Source organism: Plectrocnemia conspersa, unplaced genomic scaffold, assembly GCF_051122295.1.
Source record: "Plectrocnemia conspersa isolate PC_06_02 unplaced genomic scaffold, ASM5112229v1 ptg000011l, whole genome shotgun sequence".
Classification (NCBI taxonomy): Eukaryota; Metazoa; Arthropoda; class Insecta; order Trichoptera; family Polycentropodidae; genus Plectrocnemia; species Plectrocnemia conspersa.
The window spans coordinates 20085428-20099353 of record NW_028277175.1 but is presented as its reverse complement, the minus strand read 5'-3'; the positions used below and the strand labels follow the sequence as shown (position 1 = coordinate 20099353).

General features: G+C 31.8%; 1 protein-coding gene across 11 annotated transcripts in view; it reads right to left on the bottom strand.

Annotated features, from left to right (window-relative positions):
• lap (phosphatidylinositol-binding clathrin assembly protein lap) overlaps nt 1-13926 on the bottom strand; it is a 58897-nt gene that overhangs the window by 10868 nt on the left and 34103 nt on the right. The gene's annotated exons all lie outside the window — the stretch shown is intronic.

Sequence of the window (13926 nt, the reverse complement as noted above, 5' to 3'; positions counted from 1 at the left end):
ATGTAACTGTTACTATTACAAGAAAAATAGCCTATTACATTTAACAAATGACAACACCACAGTGACATTAATATTACCAAAAAAAATATGGTTAAAATTATAAGTGATTGAAAATTATATTATAAAATAGTCCATTTTAATAAAACATAAAATCTGTTTGTTTCAGAAGCAAAAACTCTCGTACAGTGAGCTCCGGCGACATGAAATTTGCACAATCATTCTTTGAGTTTTAAGATCAACGCATGTCATGACCAACATGAACTATTGAGCTTTAAAATATACATTTAATTTACATAAACAAGGCGCCAAATTTCGTATTAGTGATTATTAAAATATATGAATGGATTTAATTTAATTAAAATATACAGAGGTGTGACAAAATAATTGGACCACTTAAACATTTTACATATTTTGATATTTTGCAAGCAACTAATGTAGGAAATAAATGTTGTGCGTTAAAATATTTAATGCACGTAAGTAAGCGATGATTTTTAACAAAAAAATAATGAATATATGTATACCCACGTTTTATTTTCTAATCTCTTTCTAAACTATCACCCATATCAAAAAATTTCATAATTCGTAATTTCTGGATTAATTAAATAGTATTTAATAATAATTACACTTACATTTATCGAGAAATAACCAAAAAATTCAAAGTGTCTCATCAGTCAGGGATGAGAATAAAAAAAGGTTAGCATTAGGACAGCAACCCTATACATCACAATGGCACAAATGTGGACGAAAATGCAAAACGACCCTTCGGACGGACAGAAAAATTGTTTCTATTGCATTGCGAAATAGGCGGGTGTACCAGTTATTTTAAATGACAGTGAAAAACAAACGTTACGAATGGGACAAGCAACACCGAGATTAGATTGCTAATGTATGCCTTTAAATTATGTGTTAATTTTTTTTTTCAATTCACGTAATAAATGTTCATGGTAATTTTTTTGTATGTTTGTTTCTCCAACGAGACAATCGTGCAAAGTGATTACGTGCATAGGCGACTTATGGTTAAGTACAAGAAAGAATTGAAAAATATCTAAGTTCAGTGATGTTATGGTCTGTTATTAGCAGGGGCGTATATTCAGGGTGTGCTAGGTGTGCGGCGCACACCCGCAAAACCATCTAAAATATAAATTTAAAAATTTAGAAAATTTAGGCCGTAAAGCGACATCATTTTGCATACAGTAGTATGCAAAATTATAAAATTTTAATATGCAGTGTATAGTATGCATTGGTATTTGTCATTCGCTCTGAACGTTTTCGCGCGAGCGATCGTTTTGGAACAACACATATAACGCGCCGACCTTGCGCGCGGCCGCCGACTAAAGTAAATTGTTCCGAGATTTAACGGCTGAAGTCGATCTGTCGGCTGGCAGCGCTCAGTAGTAAAATTGGTCTCGAATTTGGTGCGCCAACTTCAAAAACTCTTGCGTCCGTCGCTGCTTTTTTATTACATTATATCACAATAACAGGTCACTCATTTTTTATATTTTGGCGTAAAATAGTTTATTATCTTATTTACATATGATCAATATTTAATTTTCTATTCTAGATTATATTTTTTTATTTACCCCAATAATGATGAAGAATACTGTTGAAGATATTCTAAATAATCTATTTTCAAAAAGAAGTTATGAAATTAAATTGAAGATAATCAAAATTGCCAAACCACGTCCACCACTTCCCAATTTATTTATGAAGCATAAAGACAATAAATGTGAATATACAAGACATTTTTCATTTTCATCATATGAACGAACTGAGTGGTTAACAGGCTGCGAACTTCGATCTAGATTGTTCTGTTGGCCATGTATATATGCTGACCTTAGTCAAATGATAACGGCACTGAAAAAACACAAAAGAGCGCAGTTCCAATCATTTTTTTCTCTCAAAATGTTTGGAAAACAACGAATTGAAGTCATGATTGACTTCAATTCGAAAGCTAATATAAGTCAACATAATGAACAAGTTCATAAAAATAGAGAAATATTAAAAGGAATGATTGACACAGTAGTATATCTAGGAAAACAAGAACAACCTTTTCGAGGCCACGATGAATCCTGTAATTCACTAAACAAAGGAAATTACCTTGAATTTTTAAATGCACTTCGAGAATACGATTCTGTTTTGGATACTCATTTAAATACTGCAGCGGTGTTTCGTGGTACTTCCCCATCCATACAGAATGACATAATTGAAGCGATTGGTGATGTTATTAAAGATCATATTAAGGAAGAAGTAAATTCAGCAAATTTTGTCTCATATGTTGAATTTAACATTACAACAAGGTCTTTCCAATATAAAAGTGTGCAAATCATTCTTTCAAACTTTAAATGGATTGTCTGCATTCTTTTCGAAATCTTCCAAACGAATAAATGCTTTACAAGAGTTTGTAGGTAGAAGACTTCCTTCTGTTACACCTAAAAGATGGAATTATACATCACGGTGAAGTATCACAGTGCAAAAATACAGAAATGAATTTACGGACTTTTTTCGAGACGTCGTGAAAAATTGTGAACTATGGGACCCCGACACTAATAAAAGCACGAGGTTTTCTTAGCTTTTTGGAAGATTTTGAAACAAGAAAACTTCTCCACATATTTTCAAACCTTTTTGGAAAAACTGATGTGTTATACAACATTTTACAATCCAAATCTTTTGACATATTATATTGCTGTAAGAAAGTTACCGAAATTTTGCAACAACTCAGACATGAACAGGAAAATAATTATGAAACATTATGGGATTCTTATGTAACGGAAGAAAATTATCCAAGACTGAGTAATGATTTGCTTGTTGAAGAAAAGCACGCGTTTAGCCAACTATTTAATAAAATATGTAAGCAAATTGAAAACCGTTTTTCTTCAATGTCCAAATTGGAATATTTTCACCTTCTGGAGAAAGAAAAATATGAGCAATATAAAGAAAAATTTCCAAATGAATTACTTACCAAACTGCAACAATTCTATAAAGCATTATTTGATTATATAAGTTTAAAAAATGAGCTTGCTGTTCTTTATCATTTACCTAAATTTGCAGAGAAATCTGTTCATGAGCTTGTACAATTTATGAACACAAATAATCTTGAGTCAGGTTTTCAGGAAATAGATAAAATAGGCAAACTAATATTAATTCTTCCAAGCAGTACTGCTTCAGCAGAACGTTCATTTTCTGCTCTGAAACGAATTAATAATTGTTATCGAAGTACCCAAGATCAAGAAAAGCTATGTGGCTTTAGCTTGATTTCAATAGAAAAAGGGATCCTTATGGATATTAAAAAGAAGAGCACTTTTTATGACAGCGTGATAGAAAAATTTATGATTAAAGAAAGAAGATTAGATTTTATATATAAATAATTATAAGTTTATGTTTATTGGAAATTTGATATTTTTATATAATAATATTTTAGATTAGGTTTAATGTTTATTTATTTATTTATATATGGGAAAAAGCTGTAAGGCAGTTTAGGCATGCCAACACCTCGGCTAATAAAAATGAAAAAATGTACTTTTTATTTTTATTTTTTATAGCACACCCAATATTAACACCCACCGTACGCCACTGGTTATTAGTGACAAGGGTCCCCTTAATTTTGTTCGAGGAACGATGAATCAAGAGCAATATAAAAAGTTTTGGCTAGATATTTTTACTCATATTTTATTGAAAAGCTCATAAAACACTATATTTATGCAAGATGCAGCTACCTGCCACACAGTAAAATCAATAAAGAATTATTTATTTATTAATTTTTATCATCAAACAAATTTAACTAAACATACATATATAACATAAAAATGAAATAAAAAAGACTTAATGCACGCAGGTGTTTTTTTATTCTATTTAGGAAGCCCGTTACAGTTTTATTTTTGCGGATTGTCCTAGTAATATTATTATATAAATTCACACCTCCCTACATAATTCTCTTAGCCGTACTCGTTTTATTATACCTAACTATCCTTAAATTTTGTCTATTTCTAGTATTAAATCTATGTATATATTTATTTCTTATTAAAATATTTTTTGAAAAAACCTAACCTTTAATTTTGTATGGCTGCCTAGTCCTCCCTATAACGTAGTATTCTTATAACAAAGCCCCAATCTTTACGCTATAGGAGGTCAACTGTATACTTATATTATTTTCTAACTTATATATAAATACTAAAACATTCATCTTTAATATTTCTTTAACATTTAACCATTCCAATCTATCAATTATACTTCTTCAACTAGTGAATCTATTTTTATTTAAGACTACTTTCATTGCCATATTTTGTAATTTTTACAACATTTGTTTATCTAATTTATTAAACTTATCTAATATTGTCTCACAACAAGTAAAATGGGGCAATATGATATTATCGTAATTTTTTTTGTGTCCATACTTAACATGTTTTTCATTTTGGATAATATACCTATTTTTCTAATAATTTTTTTTAATATGTAATTACAATGTTCCTTAAAATTTAATTTTGTAATATTTATATTACATTATATTATGTATATTAAGATATTTTGAAAATAGCCATTGAAAACGTGTGGTTAAACTACCCAAAACTAAAATATATATATAACAGCGAGTATGCCTTGAAGAGTACTTTTAATGTTACTATATATTATTTTTTAAATTAAAAATGTGCAAAAATATTATTTTTAGTTTTTAAATTACATAAAAGTGCGTAGAAACAAACAAAATATGAAAAAAATGTCTGGTCCAATTATTTTGTCACACTCCTGTAGTCTTGAGGCAGCACTTTTTAATCTTATCTGTTCGGTGTAACGAATCGGGCAGAAATATTTGTACATCGTTTCATTTGCTAAAGCAATAGTAATTCGCGTTTAGGGACACAAGGACGAAATTGTGCAAAATCCCACGTTCTGCAGCAGCAGCGTGTGCCTGAAACGAATCACAATGGACGCATTGCGTTTTACGTAATCCTTCAAAACTGAACAAACAATGGTGTTTTCAGCACGAATATAGAAAGTCGGTTCAAAAGCCGATTATGCATGTATAATTACAGCTGTGTACATACGGAAACCGAGAGGGGTTTTTGATTTTCAGCGTGGGAACTTTTCGCTTTCGAGACAAACCGGTAGCGATAGGGCGTGATTTTTGATATCCAAAGAGAATAACGGGCCACAAGAAAGCGGCCTAAGCGAGAGAAATTGCATCACTACAAAAACATACGCAAGGTCATCCGGTTACGTAAAGCGCATTCACAATTTCGCAACTTGCGTGGTACGCATACTTCACTTGCCGCACTACCTAGCTTGTCATTTATTAATTACGAAAAACGTTGATTTTAGACATCTAGCGCTTGTAATAGATGAGCATAGATCATCGGTTGCCAAATGAAGCTTCTAGTGGGAATAAATAATAAACGAGCAGTTGAGGTATTAAGTATGATTATACTTCAACACCTATTTTATAATATTGTTGTATTTTATAAAAACAGACATCTATAAATAAAAGCCAACATTAAAACTATCACGGTAACACTTTGTGTTGATAATACACTTATGGCTGTTATCCGATAAGAAAAGTGCCATAAACAAAAAAATATAATACATAAGATATACGCTCCGATGTGTGAAAAGTTTGTTATAAATACTTGTAAATGCGCTCAATCTCTCTTAGTGAAACAACATATAGTTTTATTATCTTTTCGGTACTAAACATTAAAAACAACCACGATAAATTGAAACGAGCTCGCTCTACACAATTATTCTCTATCACAGTAATGTTTATTTAATTATTTTAAAATAGACATACATACATACATGCAATCGTAACAATTATTATTAAAGATAAAACACTTTCATTGATGACATTAACCTAAATACGTAACACACAAACGCGCTCTCGTTTATACGCATAGAAACCACGTAATATACTGCATGACCATGAGAAATTTTAAAAGATTTTTAATTAATCAAAGTGATCGAATACTTTCATTTTATCATAAATTAGCTCTTGTGCGATCTTTGCATTATAAAGAGAAAGTAATAAGTAAATCATCTTAATCATTAAATTCGTGTGAATTGGGCCAGTAGTTTCGGCATCCTTTCTATTCGGCATTTGAATGAGCACTTATTAAGTTACATTATGTATATTAAAATTATTGCATGAACATAAGTAAATGTACTTCCTTATCATAAAAGTAATCGAACGGCTTAAAACGAGCATAGCTTGCAAGCAGCGTTTATGCTAAAGCGTTCTAATTATTGTATCGCGTTATTACACCTAATTTGCGCTGTGACATAAAGTCCTGTTTATGTGCGCTTTCATTATATTTTTAATCTAAATATATAAACTAATTTATATATTGTATATTGCAAAACAATGACATGAAAGACGGAAGAAAATTGTATAATTTACACGTGCAAAAGGATACTTTTATCTAATCTAGAAACATTTCCTGTGGATAATTGTAAAAACAGATTTTAATCAAAAGATCGAAAAGTTCTATTTCGCAAGGAAAGCTCTAGATTTCAGAGCATCCTTCGAACAGCTGATCGTAAAGCGGGGTTTTCGCTCACGTACACATCGGCAACGGTTACGTAAACATAGCATCTGTGCGGGCATCGATCGGCCGCTCGCAAACCGACGATTGTCGACCGCTGCCGAGCGAAAACCCACCCCCTTCACGACCTACCCTTCCATTCACGACGGAACCGCAGCGCCGCCGTTGACCTTATGCGGACGTCTCGAGAAGTTGGATTTGCACCGAAGAAAGAATGCGTCAATATTGTTCTAGTATTTTGGATAAGCCCGAGGTTCTTTGAAACCATAAATCATCATTAAAGCAGGTGTAGAATCCGTAATCTGCGAGTGGAAGTCGAATTGTATCTGTTGAATCATCGCATGTGATGACAAACGCTTTGTTTACAATATGATAAGATAAAAATAGCTGCATTCCTACGTGACATCCAAGAAAATTGTTCATACAATATCAATCAATTAATTTGGTGATAGTAGTATGGACCAAATTTTCATTATGAATCAAAAGTTAATCTTCTAATCGTTTCCTGAAAAATCAACATAAAAAGCTAATTGTGCAATATAATTTAAGAACGACTTAAGGTAAGTTTAAAATTATGATCTTATTATTCACTATTACTTATGTTAATTATTTTCGTATTTTTGGCCTAATCTTCCATTGACCGTACAATAAAAAATCAGCGAACTCGGTGCTGTACACTCAATGTACATGTGAATATGTATGAAAATTGTTGATTTAATATTGAAAAAACACGAAAATTACTAACAAAATAATCATTATCGTAATATTTAAAATCGAAACGGGTAAATGCATCGTGATTCTGTATATATCAACCTCAGACGAGTATTAATCTACAAATCTTTAAAAGGTCAAGTAAGCCCGTGTCACCGATCAAGGGTTTTGAAATCATCAAAAATTTAATTTTTGACACTTTAAAACAATTAAATTTAATTAAGAGATTTGTCTGGTACGGGAAATATCTGAAAGCTCTCGTCTGCATTCGATATATATATGTATGTACTATCGATTTACTTTAAGGACGTCATTTCAGATTTTTCTGTGTAGGTTTTTTTTAAAAAGTCAGCCAGACAGTGGTCGTTTTTTTAATATTTTAATTTCATTAAGATTCATAGTATTTCATTGAATATCGTGCATTTGTTGGCCTAATTCATAGGAATACTTGTTCAGAATCCAAGTCAAAGGCAATAAAATCGATTGATTAAAATAAAATCTTTGCGTCTTGAAACGACAAATTTGCAAATTACTGATCAGTGAGGGTGTCAAAAGAAAAATGCTTAATTTATTTTTACATATTTTTTAATCAGAAAAGAATTAATTCAGCAAAATTGATGGAACATTTTAAACATATAATTTTATCGAATTTATTGTATATACAATAGATAATAAAGTTTGGAACGAAATTTATAAGCATACATAAAGATCGGATGCGCATCGACCTTTGTTTTGTGTGGATTTTCATATAAATTAATTAATTAGATATTAATTAACCGCGATCGAATTATTAAACTGATAAAATAAAATCTTTGCGTCTTGAAACGATTGCGACCCACATCTGTTAAACAATAATAAATGGTAGGCTTTTCCAACATTTTGTTTTGAACATACGAATTCTGCGAATTTCGGTCATAGTATATACACTGATAAAGCATCTTGTTATTCCATTTTTCGACAGAGACGTCATATCAGCCTTTTCCAGGGGGACTAAATTCGCCAGTCAGTGATCGTCTTTATAATATTTCGATTTCATTAGGATTCATAGTATTTCATTAAATGAAATGCATTTTTCTAGCCTAATTCAAGGGGAACAAATGCCCCCACCTGCCACGTCCCAAATGACGTCCCAGCTTAGAATCCACATCAAAAGCAATAAAATCATGCTGTCGCAAAGGAAACTTAATAATATTCTTATATCAATATTACGACTTACAATAAGTGATAATCGAATGAAGCATATCTAAACCGAATTGTGACCAATAGAAGAGCGCAAAAAACTATTATCTCTTCTCAGAAGTCAAAATCCACGTCAAAAGCAATAAAATCATGCCGTCAACGTAGTAGTGGGTACGCTCGGTAATCTAGCGTTCACGCTACGACTTTTATAATAATATTACATATTAAATGAGGAACATAAAAACAGAATTTTGATCAATAGAAGAGCGCAAAAAACAATTATCCCTTCTCAGAAGTCAAAAACAATAAAATCGCGCCGTCGCCGTCGCGTTCCCACTGCGACGTATTTTTCAGTAAATAGACTTTTCTCTGCTGTCAAATTGAGTTTCATAGACATTTTAGAGCAGCAATTAAATTTACTATCGCCTATCAGATAAATGATATTTTCGCTAGTAAAAATATATATTTACTGGTGAAAATGTATTTGGACTTCACTAGTGAAAATATTATTTTACTGAAAAATACTCATTCACTGTAACATTAAACATTGCATGTAAATAAATAATAAATATGTAAATATAAAATATATATAGCGGTGAAAATGTATTCCGATATGATTTCACTGAAATGACTATTTTAAAAAATATTTTTGGGATAGATTCGACTGTTTTTATAGATTTGCTGTGAATGATAACCCGAGAAGATTCATAGTATTTAATTAAATGACATGCATTTTTCTGTCCAAATTCAAGGGGGGGAGGCAAAAGCCAACACCTGCCCCTCCCAAATGACGTCCCTGACTAACTTGCTGGTTCTGTAGAATATTTGTTTTTTTTTGTAATCTGGATATTTTTCCGTCAATATCAAATATACATACGCATCTACACATATCCAGCATCTCAATAAATAATCTAAAATGCCATCTCACTGTCGACCTTAGGCGAATATTCATTCGTCATTTTATCGCTTGTGTCACCGCACATTCTGAATATATATTATATATTTATGTATATATACACGTGAAGAGTCAGCTGAATACATATTTTTAAGCTGTATCTACCGGGTTTCGTCTTCATATATGTATGAATATATCATACATGAAATGAACAATTTCTCCTGAAGATTTCTAAATGCTTAACCACCGTAATATTTTAATCTAGAGTAATTCAAACTACAGTAATCTAAAATTTAGCAAATATTTATATATAGCTTCTAATATATTCATAGAAGCAACAAACCTTTATTGTCATGTTTCTCTGTCAAAAAACCAGATATAAATGAATATATCGACGAACCTATATATTGTACTGATACCGGTATCAGGGCAAAAATCGACCTTCGGAACTACCGGTATTACAAAATGAAATACCGGTAGTACAAATTTTTATTTTCCTTCTTAAATCAGTACATTTTATTTGCTGAAAACGATATCTTCGTGGGTTAGAACAACAGAAGCAGAAGCGGAAAATAAAGTAATGCTCAACTTAAGTAGCGTAAGATCAATGTAAAAATGTAATATGCAGTTTTTACGTATTATATAATATTTACATAGACATTTATAGCTAAAATTAAATTTGTTACTTAAACATGAGTAGAAGTATATGAGAAGAAATTTTAAAATAAATATTAAATGTGCAATAATTAAAACAAGACACATAAATCTGTTTTGAGAAAAAAATATGTCGTATTTTAAACAAACAGATTTTAAATTTTCTACGCACTACTTTCTCATAAGATTTATTTGGAAAATAGTAATATAGGAATTTCGTTGGAATAAATTAGCGAGTGGTGTTGCGGCTCCAGTTATAAAAATTTAGGAGGCATCCAGAAGCGGTCGATCAAAGACAATTATATTCTAGACTTATTGTTCCAAAAGAAGACAAATTTGCCGAAAAATATTTTTTTCGACAAATTAATGAAAATGAAAAAATAAATGGGTAAACAAGGTTTTTGCACACAGTCGTCTCATTGATTTTTATAAATACTTGTATTTTTATAAACACAATAAAGGATCAGCGTATAAAATATTTTTAGAAGTACCTGAATGTAAGGAAGATTGTTTAAAAGCCTTATGTTTGAAACACGAAATATGCAACTTAAGTCGAAATTTGAACTGTTTGTTTATTATATTTCTTAAAAAAATAATATGCTGACAATAGTTACTATACCTTGATTCAATATCTTCAAAATTCTCAAGCATGTGTCAATATTCGACAATATATTACAGCATAAATTTAGTATAAAATTATTAGTATATAAAGCATTCAGTTCGACTTTGAATGAATGGATATTATTCTCTCGGTTTTTTTATTGCCAATTTATAATAAAAATATAATGTTAATACCGGTATTCACTGTTTTGTCCCTCTTATTGTAATCCCTAGAGGCACAGTTGCAGTAAAAATTGGCTGAAAAAAGACCACTGTTTGTTCATAATTCGTCGGAATTCTGACAGATTACATAACTCTAATGAATGAGTTATTCTTTAACGAAAATTGGTTCACGATAATCCACGTTAGATTGCATATTTTAATAATTAGTTATACGGTTAGATTTTTTCTGATAATTATTGGTTTTGATTTATAGTAAAAATTTAATAAAAACTTGAGAAAATTGTTGTAGCAAATTCCATTCAAACTAAAACTACATTTCATTAGAATCTGTATAATAAAAAGATATGTGTCTAAAATTAAATTATTTACATTAACATATTATTAAATTAATATAATTCATAGCATAATTGAAGGAATTCAATATTTTAAAAAGCATATAATATAAATTTCGATAAAAAGTTATTTTTTAAGCATTCTTTTGTAACCTGACAACCGTAAGCCAAATGCGTTACAACGGGGTAAATCTGTACCAACTGGATAAATCAGACATAATGAATAGTAACAACTATGTATTAACCACCATACTAAAAGCTTGGAAATCGACGATATCTATATTAATAATTTATTATAAATTATAATGTGTAATATAATTTATATTCAATAAATGTCATTCCAGCTAAGGCCGGTTTTAATAAAAACACAGTTTTTATAAATAAAAATTCGAACCCGCAACCTCAAATTTACTAGTCTGAGACATTACGGCTATTCCGTCCTCTGTAGAATCATACAGTGAATTGATTCCCGATTAGTAACAGAATATATACTTTCATCACGTTCAAAATTTACATATGTGTGAACTTTTTTATTCGACATATTTATATAGGTAAGATGACATGTAAACTCGGTGTACATCACAGATATGCAATGGTAAAGGAATATGAAACCTGCCAATGTCGCTTATTGGATTTACAATAAAATAGCTTAAATCATATAAACTCACACACAAATATATAAATATTTATAATATCATAATTTGCACAGTATTTTTATCACAGATTTGATCTGTCACTACCCTAAAACACGCCTCATTAGAAACTACTATACCACTAACGCATTTTTGCACTCACTAGCTTTTAATTACCCGCACGCGCGATTAGATAATTTAGTTTGTTAGACTGAAAGAAAGCTGCAAAAGTAACAACGTTTCCGAATAGTTAACTATCTAAAACAATAAAACAATTAAGTCCTTCCGGTGAATTTATTGCTAAAACGGAATATATTTTTAATGCACAAACGTACGTCCGAATCTGAGATAATAAAGTACGATTTTTCTAGTGCGTATTTAACGATCTAACCTAGAACGCGATGCGTATCGCGCACAACTACTTACCGACTTAACATAATTTCAGGCTGAATTATAAAAACACACGCCGTAGTTATATTTTATGGAACATTTCACGGATTAATGTTCAATATGCAATAAGTTATTATATAATCGATTAACTCGCTAAAAAGATTAAAAAGGCTTTCACAACACTAAAACAAAGACTCGTTTTCATCACGTATAACTCATCATTTTTCGCGTGGGAGTATCATAAATACCACCTAAATTGCGACTCGGGCTCTCCCGGCGACCTCTCGACCTCTGAGCTCACCTAGAGACCTTTCGAGTCGTTTTTTGAAAGGCCGTTGCACTCATATTTTACATGTAGTCATATAGTACGCGAATACACACACTAAAAAGAACGATATCCGACGCGAAAAGCTTAACGATCCAGCTAATGAATAAGGCAACGGTGTGAGATCATGTTCTCCCCGCTTGGCTTTGATCGCTAAACACGTCTAAAGGTATCTTACGTGTAACATCCTGTACACGGGAGTCAACAATCGCTTCTGTAGGAGTTTGCAGATATACATTTTCACAAAGCGCTTCAGCGCTGAACGCTCGCAGCTATTTCATCGTATAAAAGGATTTTTTTCTTTGCACGCCAGTTTACTCATAATCTATTGCACTGCCGCATAAATAAACCTAGTTTAATTTGACACGAGTTTAAACTTTGGAATAACTGGATTTAGTTCGAATTTCAACAAGAAGTGAAAGAAATATTAAATATTAACTCGAAAACGAGGCCAATTAAAATATAATATTTTTTTTTTAGATTAAATTAAGACCATCGTGGCCTAACAGGTTACCCCAATGCGCCACGATGGTCGAAAACAAGTTTTAAATTTATAAAATATCAGCTCCTCGTAGCTAACATTAAACAGGTCAATATGTAATGCCATCGTATTAAGGGGCCGGATGGCCACAGCTATAGGCGAGTCGGCAAGTGCGGACGTCCTAGCCCTAACGGCCATCAAAAGAGGACGCGATCGGGATTCTCGAAAATATTCCGGAACCTAAAACTGGAATTCCTCGAGAATAGTTGGATTGTCGACAGCACCTTTTAGTAATTTGAAAAAATGCTCAGCGACATACAACTTTCTGCGAGAACTCAGCGAGTCGTATCCCAACGCTCCTAAAAGAAAGGCGCTGGGATATATGTAGGGATAATAACCAAATCTCCTTTTGTAAAGGTATCTTAAATACCTTTTTTTAATTTTTTCCACTAAAAGGGAATATTTGGCCATTCGGGGATTCCAAATTATAGATCCTGATTCAAGAATGCTACGAACTAAGGTGTCATAAAGGATGCGAATAACTGACGGATCGTCAAAGTGAAAGGCATTCCTCATAACAAAGCCGAGCATCTTGGAAGATTTATCACAGACGTCGTGTATGTGTAGAGAGAACCTCCATTTGCTCTCGAAAGTGATTTCGAGATCTTTAGTGGAAGTTTCTCTAGTCAAAATGTTACCACCGAGATGGTAGAAATAAGCTGATGGCGAATGGGATCGAGAAAATGACACAATATGGCACTTTCCGACACTAAAGGGCAGACGGTTAACGGAAGCCCATCTCCACAGAGAGTCTAAATCACTTTGTAGAGAGAAGGAGTCCACAACAGATCGAATGTATTTATATAATTTTAAATCATCTGCGTACAGAAGAAAACTTGAATTTTTAATTGCTGTATTTATGTCATTAATAAATAACACAAAAAGCAGAGGGCCCAGATTGGAGCCCCCGAAGGGGTAAAATATTCTTTCGACAATCGGCCACCATAACCGAGT